This window comes from Rhinolophus sinicus, linkage group LG14 (assembly GCF_036562045.2).
Source record: "Rhinolophus sinicus isolate RSC01 linkage group LG14, ASM3656204v1, whole genome shotgun sequence".
Taxonomy (NCBI): domain Eukaryota; kingdom Metazoa; phylum Chordata; class Mammalia; order Chiroptera; family Rhinolophidae; genus Rhinolophus; species Rhinolophus sinicus.
In genome coordinates, this window is record NC_133763.1 from 4,171,347 (window position 1) to 4,183,351 (window position 12,005).

General features: G+C 44.2%; 1 protein-coding gene across 1 annotated transcript in view; it reads left to right on the plus strand.

Annotated features, from left to right (window-relative positions):
- The window catches only part of PAG1 (phosphoprotein membrane anchor with glycosphingolipid microdomains 1), a 108,772-nt gene that overhangs the window by 48,201 nt on the left and 48,566 nt on the right, over positions 1-12,005 (plus strand). The window contains exon 2 of the mRNA XM_019725420.2: positions 11,884-11,976. The gene's annotated coding sequence lies outside the window, so the exon portion shown is untranslated. The remainder of the gene's footprint in view (positions 1-11,883; positions 11,977-12,005) is intronic.

The following is a 12,005-nucleotide window of genomic DNA, read 5'->3' on the forward strand; positions in this document are numbered from 1 at the left end:
GAGCCCAGGGTCCTAGTTCACCCATCCCGACATCACCCCTTCAATGAGTCACCCCATCTCCCCTGGAATGAAGAGGTGGGAAGAGGCGGAAGTATTATCTGCTTGAACCATGGGGGTGGAGGGTGGGGAAGGATTCACACCCCCCATAGGACCGTAAGGTAATAGTTGATGTCAAATCAACTGGACAGAGTCTAAGGACAGGAGGCAAAGAGTAAGGCTCACAAAGGACCATCAGGGCTTCGAGCTAAATTGTCAGAGGAGAAGGGGGTGGAATGTTCCACAGGCAGGGGAGGGTGCGTGTGTGTTGGGAAGGGCCTGGGGCTGCGGGACCAGGTCACAGAAGGCTGGGAAGCTCCATCCTTGCCTGGGGGGCTTTCAGAAGGGTCACCCTTGGGTATTTCTTGTGAATGTGTCTAAGAGAGGTGTTCCTTTTTCTTTATTGCATCCTCACCCATTGAACTCTGAGAGTGTTTTTTCATATATTTGCATGGTTCTCTCTATAATTTATCTTGGCTAATTGTGTTTAATTATAGGCTTTCCCACTATACGTTGAACTCGGTGACTAATCATCAGATTTCAATAGCAAAGAGTCTGTAATTTGGGGGAGTGTGTGACCTATGTAAGGATATGTTGCAGAGAGAAATTATTCCTCCCTTTTCATGATAAAATCTTATTGGTGGTTATGTTAAAAGCCACCTCGAAAAAAGATTTCATTCTGAGATTGTCTTCACAACGGGAGGGTGTAGCATGGTGGACGCAGTGGAGTCCTGCTCACTGAGTCCTGCCAGGAACATTCATAAGCCAATAGCCCACTGATTTGGAGGCTTCTTCTGTGGTTTAGGTGATTGTAATTACATTCCTCCAAAGCAAAGTCCTTAAAAATGGGGCTTCAAAGAACAGCAACACTCAATTAGGGAACGGTTTGCTATGTAGATTTTGTCATTCCATGCATTAAATCATGTTTGCTGCAAAACAATGCTCCTAAGAAGGACAAAAAAAAAAAAAAATCTCTCTGGTACCATGAGACTCTAAGTTGGGCATAAGCTGCACCCCACAAAGCAGTGGTTAACTCTGCGCTCATTGCTTTGGGCGTGGGGTGGTGGAGAGAGAACACCCATTAGCTACCTCCCCTGACTTCAAGGAGCCTAACATTTCATTGGGGAGATGCGACAGGCATTCCCATGATAGGTACAAACCGTGCATGAAGAAACCCTAGGATGTCTGCTGTTAGTCGTTCATCACCTCGATCGTTCAGGAGACTTACTGAACAGTTTGGCAAGTGTTGAAGGTGCTCTGTCCCTTTGCCTGATACGTGTTACAGGCTTGACTCACAGAGGTCATTGGCTCACCAGAGAACCCACATCCCCTTTACAGATTTTATGAATCCCCTTCTTGGCTCTCATTTATCATTTTATCTCAGTCCCCTCCTAGCTCTCACATTTTTTGAACTCAGTGTATCTCTAAGATGACACAGAGAGAATCGGATACTTGAAGATGAGAGGACAATTCTGGTGCCATTTATGTTGCTATGACTAGGCGATAGGACGGCAGAGTAAACGGACCTGACGTGAAGTATCCAGGTGTCCGTCACCTGTTCTTTAGGAGGCTCTAAGCATTACAGGAGTGGTTGTTGGTTTTTTCATTCGTGCAGAAGGTTTATTTTATTTTATCTGGGTGGATGTTTGGCAGCGGAAGAAGTGACTTGTCTTAATAGTGATTTTGTGGACTGGATTGGATTAAATGAATCATATTTTTTTTCTTAAACAGCTTTATGGAGTTATAATTCACATACCATTACAATTCATTCATTTGAAGTGTGCAGGTTCATAGCTTTCCGTATTCACCAAGTTTTACAGCCATCCTCACAGTCAATTTTAGAACATTCTTGTAACTGTCACCACTACGCATCCCTTTTGGAACATTTTTTTAACTCGGAAAGGAAGCCCCTCCCTCCTTAGTTGTCACCACGATGCACCCCCACAATTGCCCATCTTCCCCACTCTCCCCCCCTCGGCAATCACTGATCCACCTTCTGTCTCTAAGGAGCCTTGGACATCTGTGTTTGGAGTGGATGCTAAACGCTTCCCTTGGATGGTGGGCGCGGCTGGAGTTTACAGTATCTGGCGGGAAAGTCTATGGTTTCTAAGTGTGACTGGTTAGAAGAATGACTCTCATTCCGAAGAATGACAAGCTGAGAATGGCCACAGCTCGGCATGTGGGAAGCACACCTGTCGGTTCTGTTCTCACCCACGTGCAGTCAGCCCTGACCTGCTCTGCGGCACCTCTTTGCCCGAGGAGGTTTAACAGACTCAAGTCTATAATAAACCGCATGGCGTTGACGGCACTGCCCTGCTCACCCACAGTCCCATTCGGGGCACACTGTGTGTGAGGACCTTGCTAGGACACATCGAAGGACTCCACCCTCAAGCTGCTCGCAGCGTAGAACGGGGGCTGGATGTGCATAAACCAGTAGGTACAGCACAGAGGGGACTCCCGGAGGCGGTCGGTCATGCCTGGGGAGACTGGGGGGAAGGGCGGTGTCAGAAAGAAAGAGCCCAGAAAGGAGGGGCCCCAGAGACTGGCTAAGGCACATGGGTTGCTGGGGGCAGGGGAGAAGGGAATTTAGGTAGAGGAACCAATGTGTTCAAAAGCAAGGAGGTAGGTAGTGTCTGAGAGTCTTTGGACATGTGGGAATAGACAGTAGGTGTCTGTAGCATGGGGAGGTAATGGGCGGCCTGCGGGGACCGCGAGCTGAGCCGTGTAAGAGGTACTGTGTGAGGGCAGACTCTACACACACTGTTAGTTTCCTGTGGCTGCTGCAGCCAAGTTCCAAAAACCGGTGGTTTAGAACAACAGAAATTTCTCATCTCACATTTTTGGAGGCTAGAATTCAAATCGAGGTGTTGGCAGGTCTTGCTCCCTCTGAAACCTTCCTGCCAGTTTCAGTTCTTGTAGCCCCAGATGTCTCTTGACTCGGACTGTGTGTGTGTGTGTGTGTGTGTGTAGTCATTGTAACATTGTTTCTGATTGAGGAAAACCGAAAAACGATCTAAAAACCAAAAAACGACATTGAAATGCCCAAATAAATCATAGTATATTCATGCTATTGAATGCTCTGTAATTATTTAAAGGAAAGAGATAACTATCTCTGTACTAACATGCAAAGTTCTCTAAGACACAGTAAATGAATACAATGAAACTTTTGAGCAGTGCCCAGTGTAAGGTACTGTATATGTAACAAAGAAAGAAAAAAATAATAACATTAGATCGTTAAATCTTTCCAGACCTTTTCTTAAGTGTATTCAAGTCTAACCGTGCTTATAGTTAGACTTAGGAAATGGGATGGGGGCAGTGAGGTGAAAAGGAGCCTTCGTTTTTTTATAGTATATCTTTTCGTATTCTGTGAGCCTTTTCAATAAGCATGCATTATAACAGAGCTGGAAATTTACTATTACAAACATTAAAGGAGGTAGACCCATGAGACTTGGCCACCAGCTGAATGTGACGTGAGCAGCTGGATGGTGAGGAAATACGAACGGGGGATGGATGAAGGGATGGGAGGCAAAGGCATGGATGGATTCACAACACTCAGAAGCAAAAGGGCAACATTTTAACGAGGGAGCTATATTTTTAATAGAACAAGCCAACAAGAAAAGGCAGAAGGTATGTATCTTCCTGCAAAAGAGATGTAGGAGTTTTCGTCTGAGAAACAAGGATTTTTGTATCTTCAGCTACGGTTGGCATAGCCCTCCGGCAGGAGAACGGACAAACGAAACCCCATGAGATGAGGGTCGTTGCAAAAATTGGTGTCATCCCCAGAACTGCTTCCGCTGAAGAGTGTATAAGGCCACCAATAACTTAGGGCCAGTGATCTAGAGATGGCCAACAAAATAAACAGCACCCTCAGGGATAGAACATGCCTGTGGAATGCAAGGGGAGAGTCTTCCCCCTTTGGTAATTCGTTTGTTCCTCTCGTTTTCCCTTCTCTGTTTGACCTTCCTTGCTCTCTTGCCTCCCTTACCCTCTTCCTCTTCCACACACACACCCACTCCTGTGGCACAGATCTGCCAGCCTGAAAACCAACAGTGGAAAGAAAAGAACTAATAGAAGACAAAGACGTCCGAATCAGATAAGCACCTTCAGATGAGGACAAGGAAAGATTTTTCTGCCAAAGACCTTCCGTGGCCTACTTATCATCAAAAACGTGAACATAATATTAACATAGCAGAAAGCTTGAAAAATAAGTGGAAATAAGATTTCCAACATCCATTTTTTTATTTGCCTGGTGTTCTTTTGTTTATGAACAAAACGCTTTCCTACGCACCCTTTCATTTGAGCCTCACATCCATCCTTTGAAGGAGACAGTGGTTCCATCTCTTTACACAATGGGACACCGAGTCCCAGAAATGGGCAAGGGAGGTAGTCAGGCCTCAGAGCCCTACCCACTGATGCCTCGGCTGGCTCTTTGCACAGCAATCTGATGTCTGCCTGGCCTTAGCAGAATATCCTCGGTACCACAATGATCTGTCCCTCAGGCTAAAATTTTCAGACTTTACCCTTCAAAAACTTGTTTTGTCAGCTGTCCTAACTTTGAAGAATTACAGAAGTTACCAGACTGTATTAATCTATGTGATTTATTGAGTGACGTGGTCATTTGAACAATAATAAAAGGCTTGGTAAATAAAGGGGATAAAGTGTGCCCTTTCGGGGGGCCTCGTTCCTGGGCTGAGAACCTGTCCCTGCAGCATCTGTTTCAAACCACACGAAGACGTGACGAATGGCTGAGCATGTCTTAGGTTGCTCGTTCTGTTGGGTCTGAGGTTAGTTTTGCTACAGCACACCTCCCCTATTTTTCTTCTCTGCGGTGTTTCTGTATAGATTTTCTTACCTCCCCTACTTCTGAACTGCTGGATAGTTACCATGGCAACACCTGTTGATGGCAGACGCAAAACAAACGCAGTTCTGCAGCCAGGAAGCTGCTCCTGGGTTTCTCGCTCTGGCTCTTACCGGTAGAACCGGGGGCCTTTTTTTATTCTTTATAGGCTTCCAGGGGGTACCAGTTTTCTCCATGTGGGCTGATGGATGTGGAAACTGCCCTCAGCCATTTCCACTTTACCTGCTAAGATGCCACCATGTTACCCCCGGAGCGTTTATTGTCTGATGATGTTTACCAACCATAATAAAGCTGTGTCTTTGTCTAAGAGAATTCAGTCTTGAAGGCCTGGTTGTTCCTTCTCCTCTTCTCTCTTATGTCCTATTCTCTTTTCCACCTTATCAATTAGATAGGCTGACGTTTCAGACGACAACCTTTCAAAGAGGTGGAGCGCTGCCAGAAAGAGAACCAGAGCTTAAATGCCTCCGTCTCCTCTGACCCACAGGCAGCACCGTTGCCTCTGCAGAAGTTTAAGGGCTCAGAAGCTTAAGTAACTTCTGCCCCGGAAGTTACTCTGTGACTAGAACCCCTAACAGGAAGTCGAGTTGTATACATTTTTGGATCTCAAAGGCATGCACGGGCACACACCAGCCTCAGCGTCCTGGGCGAGAGGACGTCATCTTGCATGCCTCTCCCCGCCCCACACACAAGCACTCCCATTGGCATAACTTCTGGAAAAGCTCGGTGATTGACAACGGTCCAACTCTACCACCCCATGGGTGATCCCAAGATGAGATAAAGCAAAAGGTATTTCTCATCAAGAAATGTCTGAAGGCTGAGCTGAGGCTCTGTGATAGAAAAGGCAGGTAGCTACCCATCAGTACCCATCGCGAGGCAAACACCAGCCAAAGCGCTCGGCTCTCTCAATGGCAGTTTATCCAAAAGACAGCTTCCCAGATACTCAGCGTGGAAGGGACTGGAGCAGTATTTCCTTTTGGTTCTTTTTAGCAAGGAAATAACATCGAAAGGTCAATAAGGGAATGAATGAATGAATGAATGAATGAATGAATGAATGAATAAATGAATGAATTGGTTGGTTGCCCTGGTCATTATTTTATGTGTATTTACATGGCCGAAGAGAGGATGTTTTTAAATATTTCTGTTCCTACCAATTTCTAAACTAGTAATTAGAGGCATCAATGTATATATTTTCTGTTCACGACAGCAACATCTTTGTTCCGAGGCCAATCTTTACAGCGCTGGTGTTTACGCTGCCTTGCTTTATGTCAGATGGCTGAAATGCAGGCAACTTTCCTGAAGTACATTAAATTTGCATATTATACATTGTTCTGTTCTCTGCCAACGTAAAAGGTTTTTCCCTGTTGTTGAGTACTTTGGTCATTTTGATTTTTTCTCTGTTAATGTTGACGCTGCAACGAATTCATATCCAAGCGTTGCTAGGGATGCAGGCTTACAGGAAATAATATCATTTTAAGCCTCTTGCCAGGTGACAGGTTAGGTTGGTGCAAAAGTAATGGCAGTTTTTGCAATTACTTTTAACCTTTTACACCGCCATTACTTTTGCACCAACCTAATACTTACAAAAAGAAGGTTTTTGCAAATAAATGTCATTTGTTACTAATTCGGTAGCTGTGTTATAACTGTATCTGTGCTTCCCTGGGTTCTGAAGACTGTAGACGGTATAAGGAAACATGTTTAAGGATTTGTATCCTTGCCTCCTTAGAATTCAAGAAAAAAATATGTTCTTCTTGGAAAGGAGACTCTTTTCGTTCAACTGGACTCCTGAAGAGGATTTTCAGAAGGAATTATTTTCCCAGGGTCATAATCTTTTTGATGCTTAACATTTATTTTTATTTAATTATTTAGTAGTAGTGGTAATAATAGTATTGGACTTCATTTTATCTTGATGGTGACCTCTCACTGGCACTCGGGAAACTATCCTTTCTTGCCTCTTCCGTTCTCGATAAGGAAAATAAAACCCCAGAAAACACTCTTTTCCTGACGGGCTGTTACTTTGCATGCATCAGGGGTTGCAGCTGTCAGCGTGTGTGAAAAATGAAGCAAGAGGCATCGGATGGCATGAAGAACTGTGAACACAGTCAGGGCTGGGAAGGCTCGAAGTGTGGGCGACAGCAGCTGGGGTGTGGGCAAGATGAGCGGCACAGCTGGGAGAAGCAGCAAGAAAAAGCGGCCAGAAAGCAGAAGGAAGCTTAGCAAGGAGAGGGGTGCGGCCCGAGCGACACCAGCGCACAGGATGAGGGAGGAGAAAGTGTCCCACGTTCTGTTTTGCCACGTTGCCCAGCATTCGTAGCCCGTATGCCGCGTCTCAGCCAACCTTTTAATTGCGGTACCAGCGACCATATTTAGTGTCATTCTCTTGCATGATTATTGTGAAAGACGAAATACTGACAATTTAATGGAAGGAAATGTCTGTGCTTTGAGGTCTAGCTCTGTTACATTGACAATTTATTAAACCCATCACAGAATTCGGATGGATTAATAAGAAATCACGTGCGTTCATTTATAGATAAGTCTGATTTTTTGTTTAAACCATAAGAGTATGAAATTGCTAATATCTATCATTTGGACAAATAGGGGGTGTGTATCATGAGTTGGATTAATCACTGGTTTGGTAACTATATCCAGAGGGAACTGGATAAATAAATTGCTCTCTTCCTAGAGGAGGGTTTCTGGTACTTGTATTTCCCTGAAAATAAGACCTAGCTGGACAATCAGCTCTAATGTGTCTTTTGGAGCAAACATTAATAGACCCGGTCTTATATTATATTATATTTATTATATTATATTAAGACCCGGTCTTATAGTAAAATAAGACTGGGTCTTATGTTAATTTTTGCTCCAAAAGATGCATTAGAGCTGATTGTCTGGTTAGGTCTTATTTGCGGGGAAACACGGTATTTGAACCTAATTCTGTCCTAATCAATATTAGACCTCACCTGGGTAAAATAGTATAACTCCATGGCCCAAAGCTGGGAGAGCTGATAACACAGAAGAGAAACAGTTCAAGAACACTTGACATTTGACGCAATGACCCAAATCCAAGAGGCAGAAATGGCGCGGGGATGATGTTAGCACCACCACCAGCACCACTGCCATTAACCTGCAAAAGGTCAGGGAAGAAAGAGGTGGCTTAGCTCACCATCCCTGCAAAGTACAGATTTGCGCTAGTCCCGGGTAAGAGTCACGCACGCCCACAGTGAGCTGTAGCTGGTGGAACAAGTCTCTGTGACCTGAGGCTTCCTGAGTCTAAGTAGCGTCTGGGCTGACACAAGACAGTCCTGCTCATCTGTGCACTGAGGAAAGTGTCCCTTCATGGGACGTGCCTTTGAACTTGATCGTTAGGAGAGAACCACCAGCGAGTGAGCGTGTCAGCCCCCAGCATGCCTTCCCCCGCCTCCCGTTCCCTCCTTGACTTTCAAGTGTCGGCTCTTCACTTCCTGTGTGTCTAAGCGTCTGGGGCTGGGTATCTACTTTGCTACCGTGGTCCGTCTTGGTCTTGCCAGAAAGTCTTCCTGAGAATTGTGGCTCTTACCCCAAGTCACTTCCCAGTGGCCACGTTCTGTTGCTGTGACTAGACCTCCAGGCTGGTAAAGGCCACCAGCCTGACTTCACCAGCACATTGTCCCTGGTGGAGAGCTTTGCCTCCCTATGATAGCAGGGCCCCGAGACGTCCCCCACCGCCATCACCAAAACCCAGGGAAGGGCTGTTTCCTGCGTCAGATTGAGCTTCCCTTGTCTGTTGGGTGCTGTGCTTGGTTCCTAGTTTGGGCTTGCAAACTGGATGTCACAGACGTTGTAGAGAGGGTTCAAGTGTCGAGTGGGGATGGTTTATAGGTCACCTTTAAGCTTGTTTGAAATTTGGGAATCGTTCATGAAGCTTCCTGATTCTTGTTTCATGCTGAGCAGATATCCTGGCTCCAAGTGTGGACTTTCAAAGTTAGGCATGAATTTGGAGTTGGGTTGCTCAAATCTGTGCTACCAGATCCTTGCAGGGATGTCACCGCCACTTCCCCAGGAGGCACCGTAACACATAAACCACACTCCGTCCCCGCACCTGTCCTGAGTGGAGCCAGCCAGAGCGTGGGCCAGGCCATCTGTCAGGTGCATATCCCATCCCTCAGGGGCCCAGCGACCCAGAACTTGAACTCTATTTTGGTTCTTCTGAGTGGCTTTAGCTAGAATAAGCCTTCCAGTTAGTTGGCAAAATGCATCCTGAGTGATCAGAGCTCACGTGTTTGAGCCTTCTTAGGGATGTCGTCTTCCATGGTGAAAAGCTGCTAACAGGCCTCGTGAAAACTGTCAGTCAGCAAAGTAGGTGTGAAATGGTGCTGAGCTCGGTGTTCCACTGACTTAGTATGTGGGTTGGGGGGAGTGGGGGCAGGTCATATGTGAGTAGATGCCTGTTCTCAGAAGTCCTGAAATTCCACTCAGGAAAAGAAATCAGCATTGGTGGAAGCGTAGAATTTCTGTTTGATTGGATCAATAATCATTTGTAGTAATTAACGGCTGTCCATGCCTAAAGATAGATATCCGTGAGGGTGAAAGGGGGCCTGATGGAGCGTTGGGTCCATGCAGAGTTATTATATATTCAGGTGTCTCAATGAGAGTATGAGTTTGCAGGTGGTCCTGTGTCAGTGCAACGACCCCAGTGATTCCAGTGAAAGCGAAACCACCTTTCTTTAAGATTGATCTGGGAAATGTCTTATATAATATAGTAATACAATATAATATAATACTGAGTCTTATTTTAATACAATATAAGACCAGGTATAATATAATATAATATAATATAATATAATATAATATAATATAATATAATATAATATAATATAATATAATATATATCGGGTCTTATTTTAATATAATATAAGACCAGGTCCAAAAGACGCATTAGAGCTGATGATCTGGCTAGGTCTTATTTTCGGGGAAACACGGTATATTTATTTGGAGAAATGTCTATTCAGATCCTGTGCCTATTTTCTATTGGATTGTCTTATTATCCCCCTGTAAGAGTTCTTTACATAGTATAGATCGTGGTCCTTTATCAGATATGATTTTTTCCCATCTTTGACCATTCTTTAGGTTGTCTTTTCACTTTCTTAATAGTGTTCTTTAAAGCACAAATCTTTTTCATTTTGACGAAATCCAATTTATCTAATTTTTCTTTTGTTGCCTGTGCATTTGATGTTGTATCTGAAACTCCAAATCTGAACTCATGAAGATTTACCCCTATGTTTTCTGCTAAGAGTTTTATAGTTTTAGCTCTTAAATTTATTTGACCCATTTTGAGTTAACTTTTTTATATGGTATTAGTTAAGAATCCAGTGTCATTCTTTTGCGTGTGGCTATCCAGTTGCCCTAGAACCTTTTGTTGAAAAGACTCTTCTTTCCCCATTTAGTAGTCTTGGCACCTTTGTCAAAAATCAATTAGCCACAGATATATGGGCTTATTCGAGATGCCAAATTCTATTCCATTCATCTATATATCTATCTTGTGCTAATGCCAGACTGTCTTCATTACTTTGTTTCCTTGGAATAGTTTTAATTCATGAAATGCACATCTGGAAAATGCAAAATTGTGTACCACTGTTTGATATTCTTAAATTAATGATCAAGTCATGTGGTCAATTTCCAAATCAGACTCTTTGCTCCTGTCTAGTAGTAGAGAGTGCACACGCAAACATATTATTTCTGACACATATTAATAAGATTTGGCATTTTTAAGGACCGTGTTTATTCATTTTATTTTCCTACTGCAGCAATTCGATTTAGATGATCAAATCTTGCTCATGTTTCTGATGCATCCAGGAGCGTGCTCTGGGACTGACCATGTCAACATGGGGGTGTAGAGAGGGTTCAGGAAACCTGGAGTCGGGTTGGAGGAAGACAGCCCATGATTGTGTTGAAAAAAAGAAAACAGAAATAATAATGTAGCTGAATGCAGTGGCAAACACAAGGCAGTCACTTCTCACCTGGTACCTGTTAGGGGAACAATAGCGAGACCTCAAGATCATATGACTAACCCGCTGAGTCTGCTATGGAAGAAAGCAGCACTCCATCGGAGATGGTCACATGTGGTCCCAATCAGAGGACATCACGAGGCACAAACCTGGAAGGCTCCTGGTCTGCTCAGTGTGTTATGCTGCAAATCAGGAATGGTACCTTAGCCTTAAATGAAGGGAGAAGTTTTCAATCTTAGTCAACAGCCAGGATATTCTCCTTCGAGTATAAACACATTCATTCATCCCATCCTTCTCCCTTCCTGCCTTTCACACGGCACTTATCATGTGTCTTGTGTAAAACAGAGGTTCAATACAGGGGACATTTATTAATGGACAAGACGAGAACTGGCGAGGCAAGAGGGATGGTGGAAAGGCTGGGCACCAAAAATCAACCAGAGCCGTACATGATGGGATGGGCTAAGGGACGCTGATGAGTCAGGACGGAGGTCAAGGGAAACATCCCTGTCGTCACCTCCACGTCTCCGATCTTCCCCATTTCTTCGGTGGAATGGATGAAGGAAGGTCTCAGCACTAGGAGACACGTGTGGCATCAGGTCACACAGTTCCCGCTGCACCAAAGCTTCTCGCTTTAATGAGACATTTTCCCAAGGAAATCACAGGTTACCTTTTCTCCAATTCATATAACAGTTGTTTGAATTTTACTATTCCTACAATAGTACATAGACTTATTTGTCATAAAACTAGGGAAAACATGTAGGCAGCAAGCAATTGATGCGTATTGGATTAGACATTGAGTTGGCTGTTAGTTTGGAGAACACTTTTGACTTACTCATCGCTATGAGAGGTTTTTCCTCTGCCTTGCAATTTGCTTTGTTCCAAAGGGAACATAAAGCTCAGCGTTTGGCATAAACTTGCTAGCGTATTCCCAGTGACCTGGACACATATCTCTCATCGTCTTTATCCACCTGCCTTTTTTTCTAACATTTTTTTAATCTTTGGTTCTAGGCTGTGAAGGAAGAGAACACTCTCGCCACGACATTTCAGAGGGATGACCTTGCCAGAATTTTGAATCCTTATTGGGACAAAGTTTTCTCCAAGGTAAATGTTACCCTAGTCCCCATAAGGGA